Source organism: Amblyomma mixtum, chromosome 6 (assembly GCF_055824585.1).
Source record: "Amblyomma mixtum isolate Tamu chromosome 6, ASM5582458v1, whole genome shotgun sequence".
Classification (NCBI taxonomy): Eukaryota; Metazoa; Arthropoda; class Arachnida; order Ixodida; family Ixodidae; genus Amblyomma; species Amblyomma mixtum.
Window position 1 is genome coordinate 102,358,274 of NC_143017.1, and position 16,277 is coordinate 102,374,550.

A 16,277-nucleotide genomic window follows, 5' to 3' on the forward strand; every position below is an offset into this window, starting at 1 on the left:
ATTACCTTTAACAGAACCAACTTTATAAAACATTAGTTACGAACACTTATTTTCAATTCGTATTAATTCATATCCAGCAAAATGGCAGCGAACATACAACTACACGGTCTTGGTAAACATGTGTAAGGACTCTGCGAGTGATAAAACAAAAGTACAAGTTTCAATACGGCTTTGTCTAGGCTTCTGCGGGGGCGCGGGTATGAACTCGCTTTACGTCCCCCTGCATCACTGCTGAAAAACTTGCCTCGTAAGTTGCTTGCACAGTGTTTTCTTCTCCTTCAGTCTTTCCCCCATGCCACGTTCCGGTCCCTCAGTTTAAGTTCTCAGCCTTCTTGCCTCCTAATCACCTCCTCTTTGTTCTTCCTTTCAGAAAGAGAAGGAGAGGTAAGTAACTTGTCTTTTCTTTGTTGTCGTTACGCCGCCTCATTGCCGTCAGGAATTTTATTCTTTGCTTACTCCTGTTAATGCATTCGGTTCGGGTAAGCACTCACGAGCGGATTTTTTTTTTTCTGCGCTCATATCTGTTGCTCGTTAGCCGGTCTCCTTGGATAAGCCTCTGCAGATGACCTTCATATGAAGAAAAATGAAACAGCCGATCAGAATTTTATTTAACTCGCCCCAGGTTGTATTACACGGCTCTAACTTTTTCATGATTGCACGTTTAAGTTGGCGTGAATAGCTTGCGGCATGTGCAGAGAAAGTATTTATTCCGCTAGATAAGTTTGCTTGCTTTTTAAAGAGATAAGGTTAAGGAGCTCGTGTCGCAGATAAACAGGCATCATCGTCGGCGTCGTTGAGCGTGGGCGAAAAATCAACGAAAAATTCCAAGAGAAGCAACCTAGGTTTTAGGCGGGCCACCTAGGTCATGTGACCTTGTGACGTCATCACAACCTGCCCACCGGATAGTGAGCAAACTGCCCACTGTGGCAGGTGGCAGTTAAATTGATGATTGGTCGCGAGAGGTTGCTGGGAAGATCAAGTCCTAGATCTTCCTAGAAGTCCTAGATCTACAAGATCTAGGCCGTACAAGTCCTACCGGTGGCAGCACCTGCCATCGCAGGGCAGAGGCGCATCGCTTTACTACTGCACCACTGCGCCATGAGTGGAATGAGGACCCCCAGGGATCTATTAATTTTAAGTAGAAAATGACCAATTCTGCATATGTGGGAATTTACTCATTGCTTATTTCGTCATGCCCAAAAGGCGGAGCTTAAGTGCCCCTCCAATCTTCTAATTATTGTTTTCTGTTAACCAGAACGAGAGAACAGCGCTATGAAAAATAGTTTTATGCGTTAACGAGAAAGAGGTACGTCCGATTGATATGCACTGTAACAGGGTAGTTTGGGTTCAGTGTTAGGTATTATTTTGTAGCAAATATTTCCGAAGTAGACACACGCTATGAACATACTGTTCGTACTTTATATAATCATCTCAGTTCTACACATGCATATCTTGCACCGATATGACAATAATGGACCTCATCTTACAGGAATTCCTTCTCAGTGTACGTGAAGTTTTCCTCTGACTCGCAGAAAATCTTCGAGTATCAGCCAAAGCTAACGGTAAGACCACTACGGGCTATCTTTGGCATGTTCAGCAGGGCTTAGTACAGAGTGCAACTTTTTGCGCGTAAAAAGCCATTATTCATTTTCTCTCGCATACTTAGGTGGCAAAAGACTGAACGTATAACTACCTCTTTCTGCCTCTGAAACGTGATTGGTCTCGTATACGACGAATATTTTGCTGCTTTCAAATAACTGAGTTCTTTAAACATAGCCTATAGGAGCAGGCAAGGCGGCTCTGACATGATTGCTAGCAATCTTCGCCCGTTTTCTCTTTGCCTCCCGACGATCCCACTGACGCGCCTCATTTTTGGCCTAGTCGTGAACGCACTGATCATTTCCATGATTCTTGCCCCTTGCCTTGGCACGCAGCTGATCGAAGCGTTCGGCTACATGGGAGGCTACATCGGCATGTGGCTGGGGCTCTCCCTCTACTCCCTCATCACGGATGCCGAACAGTGGCTGCGAAAGTTTTTGCTGAAGAGAGCTCAGGACAGAAAGGAGCCCGTCAAAAGGTTAGTGAGGCTTTACTTGTCACGCATGTTTCCACACGGCAGCTCGGACTAACCTGGCAGCGTGATCCGGCTGTATCCAGTTTCGATGACCTAGTTACGCTTGGTAATGTCAATAACCTGACTCCATCTTTTTTTTTTTCAGGAGCAACGCACCTCAGCCTAAAATTTTCACCACAAGCGGCTACGGCTCACGGAGGTGAGTGGACATTCGTGTCGGGTGCGCTGTCTTGAAAACATCAACGACTTCTTGGAGGATGTCTAGAGGACCAATAGCAGCGCTGCATTAACGCTGAACAGAGCATTCGGAACTGTGTCACTTAATTTCTTAGATCAAAACAAAAGAAAAGTAAACAACAGAGAAGAACAAGACAGAACGCTCACTACGCACTGAAGAAATGAAATGGTCGATCTTCCAGTTCCACTGTGACTATTCTTTATTGGTCTCTTCGATTTGTCGTCCTGGGCTGGTCGAAGCTGCTCGGAACCCCTATCCACGATTTGATTTGCCAGGTTAGCTCCGCCCCTCAGTTTGACTGTTTCGAAACGTACTCTTTTTCGTCCAACGGATAGTTCAGGGTAGTGCGGGGACTCTCCTTAATTGCCCCGCCTTTTCGTTCGGAGTGGATCGGACACGGAGCAGACGACGACCCGGTATGCGCTGCTTGCGGCATGTCTTAAATACTCCTCTCTTAAATACTTTTCGCTGCTCAGCTTGATTTCGAAATACTAAGTACCCACTGTAAGGGCGAGTGAATAACATTGTTCAACGATGTTTTCGGCGCACATCGCACCGCTGCGAGCTATTCAAATTCGCGCTCGTTTCGTTTCTGGTAGCCTCGCTGCTGAGTGTGCGATGAGTGACGATGCAGCTGTGGGAGATTCCTGCCCCTCGGGGACGAAGGGATGAGTGTTCTCGACGAGAGGAAGCTGTCTAATGTCACGAAACGTAATTAAATACCACAAAGGGTCCGCATCGCGGTCTAGCGAATATGCAGTTTCCCCTGTAAAGTCGAGAGCCAGCGTTGGGCTAGCGTCTCACCGATGTACTAAGCGCATCGGATCCGGGACAGCTCTGTGCAGCTTGGAGCTGCCTGTATGCGTCACTCATGGTCCTGCCTCCGATCCGGACACAGTCCCGAGCTGCCGCCCGGGGACGGTTCTGTTTTAAGCTTGGCGTATCGAAGAGACCATCATATAACTGTGCGACTGTTCTGGTCCTCTTATTTTCATAATATTTGTACTGTTCGCGCTGCACATGTTGTGCTTTCGTGATTGCTAAAAATTTGCATTTTCCTTTATTGTATTTTTACATAGATAAGTCGACGGTTGTATTCAGTGACACAGACGTGTGAGCAAACGTCACAGTCCGCATAATGCATACAAACACCCACACCCATCTTTTCTCTCCATTCTAGACGATGTAAACAAATCTGGTTTTCTGCCTTTTCGTACATAAAGTTAACTTCTGCAGCACTCACACTTTATTAAACACGCGTTGCGTATCAAAACAGTACTACGGTTAAAAACTAAATGTTTAGCACTTTTGTTTTCCTACGGCTCAAAATTGAAGTTTTGAGAGTTCTTGTAGAGCTAAGAGATAAAATCAAAGTTCAGGTAATATTAATATTGAAAACAACGATAAATTAGTCCTGAAGCACCCGTTACAGCGTCATCCGCTGCACACGAAGGTGTACAGCTCATTTGTCTCCGAGGCTTCCTTATCTGGACCGTGCAAAATTAAGCGGCCATTAGGCCTAGTTGGTGTTTCATGTTCAACTTCATTGGTACGCTACCCATGGGTACGGACAAAACCACATACGGACAAAACCACATGCAAAACCACATAGGGCCCCGTCTGTACCCGCCGCGGTGGCTCAGTGGTAAGGCGCTCGTCTACCGAGCCGGAGTTCCCGGATTCGAACCCGACCGCGGCGGCCGCGTTTCGATGGAGGCGAAACGCAAGAGGCGCCCGTGTGCTGTGCGATGTCAGTGCACGTTAAAGATCCCCTGGTGGTCGAAATCATTCCGGAGACCTCCACTACGGCACCTCTTTCCCTTCAAGAAACTTGTTGAAAGATATACTGCGAGCGCGCGACGCAGCATGTGGCACACAATTTTCATTCAGTCTAGCGTGAACGAGCTCCGTATAGTTGGCGTCTTTGACTGACACCTGCCGCGATGACTGAGGGGGCACGACGTTCAGCTACCGGGCACGAGTCACAGCGAAGGTGAATTGCGAAAGTCATAGAGTTTCTTAGCAGGCGGCACTGCACGTCATCCACCAACGAGAGGCGCAGGAATATGCTCAAGAAAAACTATAGTTTGGGCTAGTTGGTTCATGATTCAGGAAGAAAACAGCACAAAAAAACGTGTACAAAAGAGAGACAAACGCAGGAGTGCCGGAACGGTGCGGTTTTGTATTTGGCCTGACTATTGTTGGGCATGAAACATAGGTTCGGCTATAACTATACCCCTCTCCTCGCGCACGCCTCGAAGAACAGCTGTGAAAGTTTCCATTTTAGGTATTAGCGGGGTCGCAGCGGAGCACCAGACAGAGACGACCAGCGTGGCAGGCTTCTAGTTCCGGACTGCGCGTGCCGGGCGTGCGCTCCGAGCACGCGCTGTCGTTCTTTATTTTCTTCTGTCGCGGGAACGCCGATCGCAGCGCCTGCGCTTTATAGCGTCGCCGGGCGCTACAGGGCCCCCCGCCTAGACGGAACGTCGAAATATACGCGCCGACGGGGCAGAGATGGAGTAGCCACGGCAGGCAAGCAGGCAGCTGGAGTAACAGTGTCCCCACGGGGTCGCTACAAGGTCCGGTAAGTTCATGTCGGGGGCCGGGAAGAGCTGTCGGGTGGAGTGCACGGGCTCAGGTGGACGAGCCTGGCTGCTTCGCAACGGGCGAGGGATGCATAAAGGGGATGGTGATGACAGCGGCAGCCGACATGAAAAGTCACCCAGGAAACGTCGACGGGATGGCCGGAAACAAGTATTGACGGCAACTGGTAGGGCTGACAGTGCGCTCGAGGATAGCCTGAAGATACACTGGCGGCCAGTCTTGCGAGCGTTTGCAGTGCGTTGCCCCAGAGGGTGTGGCAGATGGTGCTCGAGGCGGCGAAGCAACTTCAAGGCAGGCGTAGGCGGAGTGAGCAACGGGCGGCTGCCATCTGGCGGGAAAGCCATGGCCGACTCGATACTGGTAGCACTAGTTGGAGAAGTAGGGCAGAAGTCCGGCACATGAGCATCGAAAGGAACGGGATGCGCTGGTGCTCCGACCACAGGCAGTGCTGGATGGGGCCCGCCCAAACGCGTCCATGCCGCAAGCAGGCCACCACCTTCGGTGGCTATGTCGTCTGTCGCGGAGGCAGAGTCACTTGCGAAGCTGGCAGATGCCCAGAGAGCCATGGTAAGCGGTGCGGGTTGCGCATTGTGAGCGACAGGGCTCTGATGGGGCTTGCAGGCGCGTCTCGCGATAGGAAGGACAGATGGGCTCACCGGGAATGGGCATGAGGTGGCGGCCCAGCTAGCGGTGTCAAGCTGCTTTGAAGATGCAAACACCGGCGGGGAGCAAGAAGGGCCCACATCAGTGGACTGGTCGGGCTTGAGAGAAAGCGCTGACACCGGGTCAGGAACCTTTTCAGGCAAAGTGGGGCTGGTGGCAACCGCCATGCCTGTTACAGCTGTCATCGGGTTGGCTTTCTCATCCTGCTCCTGATGACGAGTAGTGCTCTGCGGACCTTCTGAGGGGCTGGGGGTGTGACAAGCAGGCTTGGTCGTTGTCGAGGGCTCTTTAGCATCAGCGGGCGACGGCGTCAACCTCACAGAAGAGGCCTGCAGAGCTGTTGGCGGTAGTGACGAGGTAGATGGAGATGCCGGAAGCCTCGGCACGGCTGCTGCCGTAGAGTCGTCTTTGGCTGCAGGAGGCTCTGGCGACAACGCCACTGAAGCGCAAGGAGGCAGAGCCAGAGACGCGGGTAGGAGTAGTGGGAGCAGGACGCGAGGCGGAGCTCGTGCGGATCCCACCTGGTGTGGCGTCGAGAGAGACAGCCGGGCTGGAGACGCTGGACGGGAGTGGCGGTGATGCGGCGAGGGGCTGCTGAGGCGGGCCGGGTTCTGATGAAGGCTGCGTGGGCGCGAGCGAGGCCGGTGCAGGGCCAGAGGCTGGCGGCGGCGAAAACGGGTCCGCTGCGTCGTAGAGCGGCGGCGGAACGTAGTAGGCGCCGAAGTACGCCAAGACGGCCGCACGCAGCTCATCGTATGGCCGGCCGCCGAAAGCAGAGTAGGTGAGCCGACGCAGGAGGTCGGCCGGGAGGATGTCACAAAGGACTTCGTGTTTGAACGGCTGGATGGTGATGCCGTTCAGGTACATCGCAGCCTCCAGTTGGGCGAACCGCCCGCCGACGCCTGCAGGCCGGAACGCCGGGAGCGGCGGGTCGAAACTTGGGTGCTGCCAGTACGCCATGCTGGAACGCCGCTGCGATAGAAGGCACGGTTCGCCGGGTCACCACTGTTGAGAATTTAGCGGGGTCGCAGCGGAGCACCAGACAGAGACGACCAGCGTGGCAGGCTTCTAGTTCCGGACTGCGCGTGCCGGGCGTGCGCTCCGAGCACGCGCTGTCGTTCTTTATTTTCTTCTGTCGCGGGAACGCCGATCGCAGCGCCTGCGCTTTATAGCGTTGCCGGGCGCTACACCATCTTAGCCTGAAACCCGGGTTCATTTTGTTGAATAAGTGAAAAGCGCACTAGGAAGATAATATCACCTACGCACATAGAAGAGCATCGTGGTCTACAGCGGCCCACCCCGCGAATCGGAACAGAATACACCATTTTTTGCCCAACAGTAGCCAAGCGAAATAAGAAACCTTGTTTTCTCGGCATTCCCGCGTTGAATGATGTGCTCTTTAAGAATCTCGCATAGACGGCGGCGCCAGCTTTCCGTCTAGGTGTTACTGAGAAACGCTATGACAAAAACGCGCGGGCACTCAGATAGCGTTGTACGCCGAACAACTTCCAAGTCAGCGAAATTAATCCCAAGCCCTTCGCTAAATGTGCTTCGTAGTCCACAGTGCTGCTTTGACACATAAAAGCCGATCAAACGAAACCCGCATCTTTTCCGATAGTAATATTGTAAGGGTGTTGTCGCCCCTGCTGTAAGGGTAGCATTTTTTTTTTATTGTCGCAATGTAAGGCACAATGACTAACAAGTGATAGAAATTTTACTGCGATCCACGTAGGGCAAGAAAGAAAAAAATATGCGACTGATAAGGTGCAGGGAGGGGAAGTGCTTACTTTTGTTTTGGTGTTGGCATTTCTCGGTGAAGGTATCGCTCTTATGCGTAGGCCTAATGTATGCGCTCTGCTTCTACTTGCAGGATGATGTCGGGCTCCAGCGATCTGGCAAGAAGTCGCAACGCAGGCAGCAGCCCCAAGCGCTTGTTGCAAGTCCCCTACTAAGAGGACTCGCTTCCCAAAACGTTTGCAAGGAAGAAGAGCCATTTGCTGCGGCCGCTTCCACATAATTTTTTGCTTCCCTGGCTGGACGTGTTCGGGCAAACTAATCAGGGCAACACGTGTTAGTTGCACGTAATAAAACTTGTACTAAAGGCACAAGGTGAAGTCTGTGCCACGTAACTCTTTCAGTAAGGCCCCATGTTTCGGCTCCCACGGTTGTCTCTTCACCTTGTGAATCTGGTGCTGCATTCAGATTGTCGAGCGTTGTTGTATAGATAAACCACGGCGTGAAGTGTTTCTGGCAAAGAGTTAAATAACGGCTAACTAGAAAGACGTTTCTTCCCTGCGTCTGTTGTATGTTTTCCCGTCATTTTACCCCGCTCTTCTCACACGCTCTGAACTGAGTGCGTCGTGTATCCTGACAGTTTTATCCTGCTATTGGAAGAGCTGCTGTGGCGGGGATAATAGATGCAAACAGCTGTAACAATGCTGCATGGGCGGAACAGCTGGCTATACTGCGTCCGAAACTTGCGTGAGGTCGAATTGTTAAACTTTTGGATGGACTTTCGCAAATGATGAGGGCTGCAGAGAACGCTCAATTAAGTTAGAGATATTTATATAGACGTAGTTCTAAGTTGATGTAGTGGTCAGACTAAGTTATGATGCTCATGAGATGCCAAAATGTGTCCCGTATATCAAAAGGCAACCTTAATTGGCCTGCTCACGATCATTCATTGCTTGTTTGAACGCTGCGCATACATGAAAATTTTCGTGAACAATTTTCTTTGAGCGAGGTTTAAACTCAGTCTGCCAGATGGCAATATTGTGAAGAAATGAAACCATGCATTGGGCTAAGCGATTACGGCTTCATTACCCCACGTCGCGCGTCTTCTACTAGGTCATGGTTAAGGACAATGGTCTTCAGGTAGCCTCCACATTTTGTACGGCCAGGAGTTGGCTGCACGCATACTTAGTCGAGTGAAAATACTACTCCATACTGCGCGCTAATAAATGGCTGGTTCGTGCGTTTAGCGCGTCACAGCGCAGGGACGGCTTCGCTTCTGTTTCGTTGTGCATTCCCTGAATAAGTAAAACGTGACATTACACACCTTGTTTTTGATGTACAATGCATGTCCTGCTTCGTACTAAGCGCAAGCATTACTGCAGGATTATGCATGGAATCATGACGAGCGTATAAAGTAAGGAGCGTTTTTTCAGTCGTCCATTTGGAGAAGACGACGGCAAGTTGAAGGCTCGGTGCTTGTTTCGACGTATTGCGGTGAAAGATGACGTAGAGTCCGGTTGTAAACCCTTAAAGGTATGGAACAAAGCCTGGTATGTAGTTTTTTTTTTTTTACGCCCGCGCGTCAAGTTTCACTGCGATGCTTGGAATGCTCACTACATGAATAACGAGAAACGAAAGGAGCGGGCACTGTGTACGCCATGGAGGTGTACGCTATGTACGCTCCCCGGAGTGCGCAACCTGGCCAACCTGGCGGCAGCCGAAGAAATCCTCGCCGCCGAGCGTTTCAAATAGCGCCAATCGTCGAGCTCCCAACAGATGGCGGTACAATACCACTCCGCTTACGATGCCTCGGTGCCTGGGTGCACACGCGCGGCCCGCTTACGCACGTCGAGGCTTTGAAGCCCATTTGTAGTTATGCTCGCCGAGAACGTATTCGTTTTGCTGCTGGTGAGTTTGGAGCCCACATGTATGACCAGTTTGGCGAGCTGGGAACGGTTCACCATAAGAAAAAGAGCGCACGCAGATGGGAGAGCAGCAGATGAAGACAAGCATGTCGTTTGTTTTTCTCTGCTTCTGCCCCGTTTGTGCGTGTTCATTTTATTTTATGGAAACCATGTAGCTGTTGCGGGCTCGTTGGGCAAGGGCACGGGGCAAGGGCCGTCGTGAAACGAGACATGAAACGAATTGCTGCGTGTGATTCCAGGTGCAGAATCACAGAATTTGAACGGAGGTCATATTCAAGATGTCTCCAACTCTGGAGCCCAAATGAACCAGAGAAGTCTCTTATATGCAAAAAAGTAAATGCCATGCATAGGTGTTACATATCCAGAAATTTCGGACGGCGACTGTCTGTGTCATCTGTTGGTGAATAAAACCAAGTGGTGGCTTAACTCATTGTGAAACATTGTAGAGCATTGGAAGCAGGTACGATTGAAGGTTGGACAGTTGTGTGCTTTAACTTCATATTAGACTGGTTGTCTGCATGTGCAGTATTTCTAAGTTCACCGGCGAAATGCCGCTTGAGTAGCAGGTGACTCACGATCGTGCCTCGAAAGATCTCAGCATCCTCGCATTGTGCCTAGGACTTCTGTGTTGTCAAGCACTCAAGAAATGAGTACTACTCCAATATTAACCTCTTGGCTTGATTTTAATATGTGCACCGACATTGAACTCCACTAGCTGTATTTAAGAGCGGAATTATACCGTCGTTGTTTTGCGTGGAAAGTAGTGCGCACGTTTTGATCCGCGTCACTTCTGCAACTTATATTTTCTGAAGGGCGGAGCGTGGAATAAAAGCCACTAGATTTTTTCCGTTCGCGGTGCCGGCATTCTTTACTCATAGCATCACGGAGAGATGGCTCCTTCCGCGCGGACAAGAGGCCAGGTTAAAAATATTTTAGCACTGTGTGCAAGACTTGCGTTGGCAATCATATTTAAATCTGCGGTGGGTGAGTATTAAGGCAGTCTAGAACACGACGCAGACCGTCATCGTTATATTAATGCACGAATGCAACATTGATACAGGTATTCACCACTGTGTTCAGGAGGAGTATTTTGAACTTTTTTTCTAGGTCGATTCTTTTGTGCTGTAGCTGTTGATGCCCATGGCGCCTTTGACGTCTGTTAGCAAGAAATTAATTTGCCGACACAAAGCTGGTGCTGACCAATCATTAAAAAGGCAGAAGAATGGTTGGAGAAAAGAATCTTTACGAAATACTGCCGTCGGAGGATCTTCACGAGGCACTTCAGAACACTAGTCATAAAAAAAATAAATAAAATCTTGGAAACCGTATTTCCACGCTCGGGCCACTTACTGCATTGTTCTAAAAAGCTGATGGCTTACCGCTACTGCAGTTTTTTTTTAAAGGGGCAGCACTTTTTGTATTTCAGGCAGCACGAAACAGCTGAATACGCAGGCACACAAAGAAGATGAAAAAAAAAATAGAGAAAGAAAAAAGCGACTATATAAGCTGTTTTTGGACGCGGCTTTTTTATGCAGTGCGCAGTTTATGGCATTTGTCAGAAAATGCCGCTCGCGCAGAAGCAGTGCATTCTGCTTCGGAAACATACTTGCGCCTGGAGCTTTTAGGGCGGTCTTTTTAAAGCCACTGTCTCTACGTTTGCCTGCTGCCGGGGATACTTGTCGTTTCAACTGAAAACATAAAAAATAAAAAGCCACCACCGGGAGGTTTAAAGAGCACTAGTTAGCGCAGACGCAGAAAACTTTTTTTTTCAATTGTTGGCCAGAAAAACCGAAACGAACGGACACTCATACCATAGACGGAGTATGTGCACTGGACAATTTGCAAAGGTAGCCATCTTGTTTCCAAATGAGTATTTACGCGTGTTTACTTACGTGGAGAGTGCTGGCAGGGCCACAAATGAATACATAATAATCATATAAGTAAACAAAGACCAAAATTTTGCACTCTGCATGAAAGAAGTGTCGCAAGTGTAACCTTTGCACGCACACAGCGCGCCAGCGCTTGTCACTGCAGATGAGTCAGTTTCGCTAAATACAGAGTGACAGCCTCAGAGCTAGCGTTCACCGCGACAGTCTAAGCGATGCCATGAAGATTGGCTCCGGCATCGGTAACTCGAAACGACTCAGGAGCCGGCGCATCTGCCGAGAGTACCGGCCGTCTGACCCAGCAGACGCTACATCACACATGCGAAAAATGGCAACTGAAGAAGGAAACAAAGCTATAAAACAGAAATAGTGCCAAAAAGTGTCGTATGTAGCCAGGTCTTACAAGGGAAAGTGCTCTCGATATCTTGAGGTGCCTGTCGTTGTGGTGACTGCCCAGATCCAAGCATAGGTTCAACGTCCAATGTATCTGTCATACTATATCACATCTGATAACCCGTGAGAAGGTAGGAAAAAGTAGAGAATGAGATTAAATATAAGAAGCAGAGCAGATCAGGAGTGGTTTGAAGACGTTTTGGTGAAAATTTTCCTAGTCACTTCTCTAGCTTTCCGAAATAATGTCCGCGTAAAACTGAGCAGCCGCGGTCGCAAAACATTGGCAAGCATCGTCTGGTTTAATTTAATATACGTACAGTCGGATGCAGAAGTTTGTCCAACACTGCAGCCTTGAGAAAATTTTGATTTCATTTCTCCCTGTGCATCTTGCCTGCGATCGACTAGTGTAGGGCGTTTGCGGCACTGACAAGAGCAGGCTGCACTTTTCTGTCAGGCTCTTCATGCCTGAGCCACGAAAAACTTCTGTAATTTCTTTCGTACTTTCACGCTTATCAGGCCTTTATAGCAACTGGAAATACGAAAGGAAAAAAGAAAAATATCGCGTCTTGGTTCTCTGAAAACTGCGTGTGCAATGTCCATTGTGGTTGACAGCGCTTAGACACACGGACAGGGGACAGAAACAGAAAGGACGACGGCACAGGCGCTGCTGGATAAACCACAACTCGTTCGCATTATTTGAGGATATCACTCTCGCACACGTTTTCGAGGACAAAAAGAACATGTTCGAACGGGACCTGCATCAATATATGTCTGTTGCGCAGCAGCAGCTAAATTTGGCGCTAAGCTTCTGCAGTGCTAACTCTGAACCCCCGTATACTGCGGGATAAGCGGCCACGTTCCATTTTTCCCCGCTGCCTTCTATTTGTTCGTTTTCCGCTCGACCCCTTTTCTTGGTTCTGGCTCGTTAGCGGCATAAAAAGACGGCAGGTGTAAAAACAAGGCCCGCAAAATGGCCCTCGCAACATTTCTTCTCGAGAAAGAAAAAGAAGATGGAAGTTGCTACGGTTGTAGAATCCACGTGCTCTTTCAAAGATCGTGGTGTTTTAATCGCTTGTTACTCTGTCCGCGTTATTTTTCCTATTACCTCTTTGAGCACTCATCCTCCTTTATATAAGGGCACGTGGCAGCTCAGCGGCGAATGACTTGTTTTGAGCGAGAAGGTCGGACCTCTGTGAAATCAAAGAGACATCTAAATGATACTTTGTTCTTCCGCTTCACATTGTGTTGTGCTTCTACAAAATACAAACTTCGTTTGTAATGCGACGAGTAAAAGCTATAAAGCCACCACACAGGAGGAAATAACCGCATTTTAGTGAATTGTATGTAAGTAGTTTTAAGCTCAGCCGAGCACGTGCTCGAAATACTTGTGCTGTGCTTCTGCCTATCGCCATGCACGTTGGGGAGTGCTTTCTTGTGTCCGGAAAGGCGTTCGATGGTTCAAAGATCGCAGTTGTGGAGCAGCTGCATCCCTGTTGCATGAAATATCTTTAAAATCAACCGCATTACCATGAAGACGAAGGAAACGAGGACTATAGGTTGGTCTCTATAACCCATTGTTGCATTGCGCATTCTGTTCAAATTCCTGTCTGCGGTGTTTTCTCCCAGCTGTTCATTGCCACCGCATGACATCGGCCTTGAATGCTCGTCCTCGTGCCTTGAGCGGAAAATAGCGCTCCAGACTCTCGCATAATGCAGCCCTTGTATAGACGCAAGAGTGTTCCGATTTGTATATGTGGTGTATCAGATCTCCGGCACCCTCCACGCATGCAGATCGGAGTTATTTGCCTGAAATTTGCACAGTGTTTGCTTCAATGGGGACATGCGCTCAGGCGACACCGCAGTTATTCACGTTCCTTGCTGCGACCACCCTTGAAAAAGACAAAACAAGAAAAAATGCGTAGTTTTTCAAATGTGCCGAACGGTGTCAAACCTCTCTCTTGTATATGAGATTTACCGTGATTTCTTTCGTTCGTAATAACCGACAACTCTTAACAGTGACTACAGATGCGAGTTCCTGCATTCATGTGCACTTCTACAAGAGATAGAATTCTTGCTCCCCTTTGCTTGCTTACCGGAAGTACACGTTTGGTTGCTTGCTCGGACGACATTAAAATGTCGACACTAGTGTTGTCCATAATCTACTCATGAGGCAGAGAGCCTCTATGAACTCACGCTTGCTTGTACCATAGTGGTGTAACACAGCGCCGAGCTCATTCACAATGCACTGTGGGAAACTAGAGCCACTGCGGAAATCTGATTAAGGCGGGTCACTCGCCTTTGCGCATGCAGCGCAATGGGCAGCGTGCATAGAAGACATCATACGTGCGCAGCGTAATAGCGGTTGGAACTTAGCCGATGAGGCATGCAAGTTCCAGTGTGGTAAGCGATGCCCAACACATCATCGGCATTTGGTTGCAGTGCTATCCCATAAGAAGTTATCTTTCTCGCACATTAAAGCGGATATTTCGCTATTCCTTCGAGGGCATCAATACTGTAATCTCAAGCTTTAGAAACGAAAATAAGCTCGAGAGTTAAAAGAAGTGGCAGAAACAAAAACCTTAGGTCCGTTAATTTTTTTTCGGGACTCGGGTATCTCTTTTACTCAGGCCTCGGGAATTCGATTGTATCTTAGTGATATGTTTGCTTCTCAGTTGATTACTCATTGAGAGGAGTGATCGCCAACGTAGCCGCGTTTTTCTCAGGCAACGCTCAACCGGCGTCCACCGCTATGTGGACTATGGACGCAAAAGGCGCTCTGCGAGAAGATGGGGCCTCACGGCGAAAGAAGCTGAGTGACAGGCTTCGCGTGGATCTCGGATCATCTGTGTTGATGCTTTTTTTTTATTGCGCACTGAAGCTCAACATTTTTCCTTTCCGAGTGAATCAGGTGTGCTGATTTTTTAGCTACTATTTTAATTCTGAAACTTTTCAAAATTTTATTTATTTATTAACCATTTTGTACTGAGACTTTGGCCAAGCAGTTTATTCGCTCTTTGCTGGACAGGGAGGTAGCTCCAACGCAAAACGTTCAAGGCGGCGGGAGGTTTTATTGGCCTCTCCCTCAGCGTCTGTTTATTGTGGCATAAGCGAAATATTCCCCCACTTTCCGTGACAACTAGCACCAACCGGTATCTGGGAATAAAAAAGAAAATTCAGCGTAGCGAGCGAGATTTCGTTTTACTTGCGTAAGGGGCCTTTGCTTGAAAGAACAGCGGCCGGAAAGGATGCCAGCCTTCAGCACCTTGCTTTCATTAGGGTTGCAATTGGGGGGGGGGGAGGGGAGGGGGGAGGAGGGAGGGGGGAGGGGGTTGGTAATGACTCATTGCTGAACAGTGTGGGAAGACGGGAACATGAAAGAAACGCTTGTGTTGTGTCCCCTCTTTCCGCACTGCTCAACCTTGCTTTCATCTCTGTTTTTCACTCCACGGGCGCTATTAAAAGAATTGGAGAAAAGAGTCTTCACGCAGGAATGTAATGCCAGTGAGCAAGCGATCTTTCAGAAAAAAAAGATAGCACTTTTTGGTTCGGTGGAATGAAGTGGGAATGAGTTATTGGCCGATTCCCTATTCTTTTTATTGTTTCTTGTTCTCTTGACACTCGTCCCTTCTTGCACTAAGAAGTTGTGTTTCAGGAGCAACAACCTTGAGTCAGAGTCATTTTATTTCTGCTGTGATTTCAGGTAGTACTGCGGTTCGGTCTGTCGCGGCCGAAACATTGACATTAGGCGCCGTAATGAGAACGGCGGACTGGAGTTACTAACTCACTTTCACAACTGCAGACTCTGGAAAGAGCAGTGGGCAAGAGCTAAAATAAAACAAGAATAAGGAACGGGGCCTGCAGTCCTTCGCACTGTTTCATTGCTTAGAGAGAAAGTGGTAATAACGGTTAACGTTCACCCTGAAGATGATTATCGTTTGCTGATGCAAAGCGAAGCACAGAGTCGAGACAGTATGTCAAGAGAGGGATTCCAAGAAAAGGAAAATGCAAGGCGGTGGTGATAACGGGTCAGGCGGGGGTTAGCAAGTTTATGAACATGCCATGCTTGGCGCTGAACAGAATCATTTGGACATTATCAAGAGATTATTTGACCTGGTGGCACGCAGAGAGCCTGACTGGCGATAGTGACGATCGTACTGGCGATGGTAATTGCCATCAGTACGCGTGGGGCACGCCGCAGGGAAGAGCAGCTTCTCTAAAGCGTGCGCGGGGTACCGCTGAGCTGTGCGGTGTACCAGTGCATAGACACAGCCAGGCGATTCACCTGTGTTCTGAGGTATGTCATATATGAAATATTCAGTCATATTTCTTAACAACTGGCGCGAAAATCATCTTTCTTTTTTGTTTTACTTCCTGTAATATCATGCATTGAATACTGTAAAGATAAAGAAAGCGTGCCACAGAAACCTATATTGCCTAATCGCATGTGGCACTTAGTACATTACATTACATATGACAATATATAGTACGTACGACATGATAAGCATTTGTTATCATCGGGCAGATCGGTTATGTTTATTGTCTTCAACTAAAGGGCGCTACGAGCGCAATTACTCGGAGTTTGGAGAGAGAGACAGAAAGACTGTTTTTAGTCGAACACCACGGCAGCTGTTGAGAATTCAGGATCGCTCTAACAGTCTTAACCGAAGATTCCTGGTAAGAGCCGAGAGGCGGAGGTAGTGGAATAAGCTTTCTTACCCCGCGGTAGGCTGTCTTCGACCTATCCTAATTTTGCATGGTAG

General features: G+C 48.7%; 1 long non-coding RNA gene across 1 annotated transcript; it reads left to right on the forward strand.

Moving 5' to 3' along the window:
• Nucleotides 1–1,401: 1,401 nt before the first annotated feature.
• On the forward strand, nucleotides 1,402–7,842 carry LOC149339881 (uncharacterized). The gene is made up of 4 exons (XR_016283828.1): nucleotides 1,402–1,562; nucleotides 1,935–2,077; nucleotides 2,220–2,273; nucleotides 7,450–7,842. It is a non-coding gene; the product is annotated as an uncharacterized LOC149339881 (long non-coding RNA).
• Nucleotides 7,843–16,277: the final 8,435 nt, after the last annotated feature.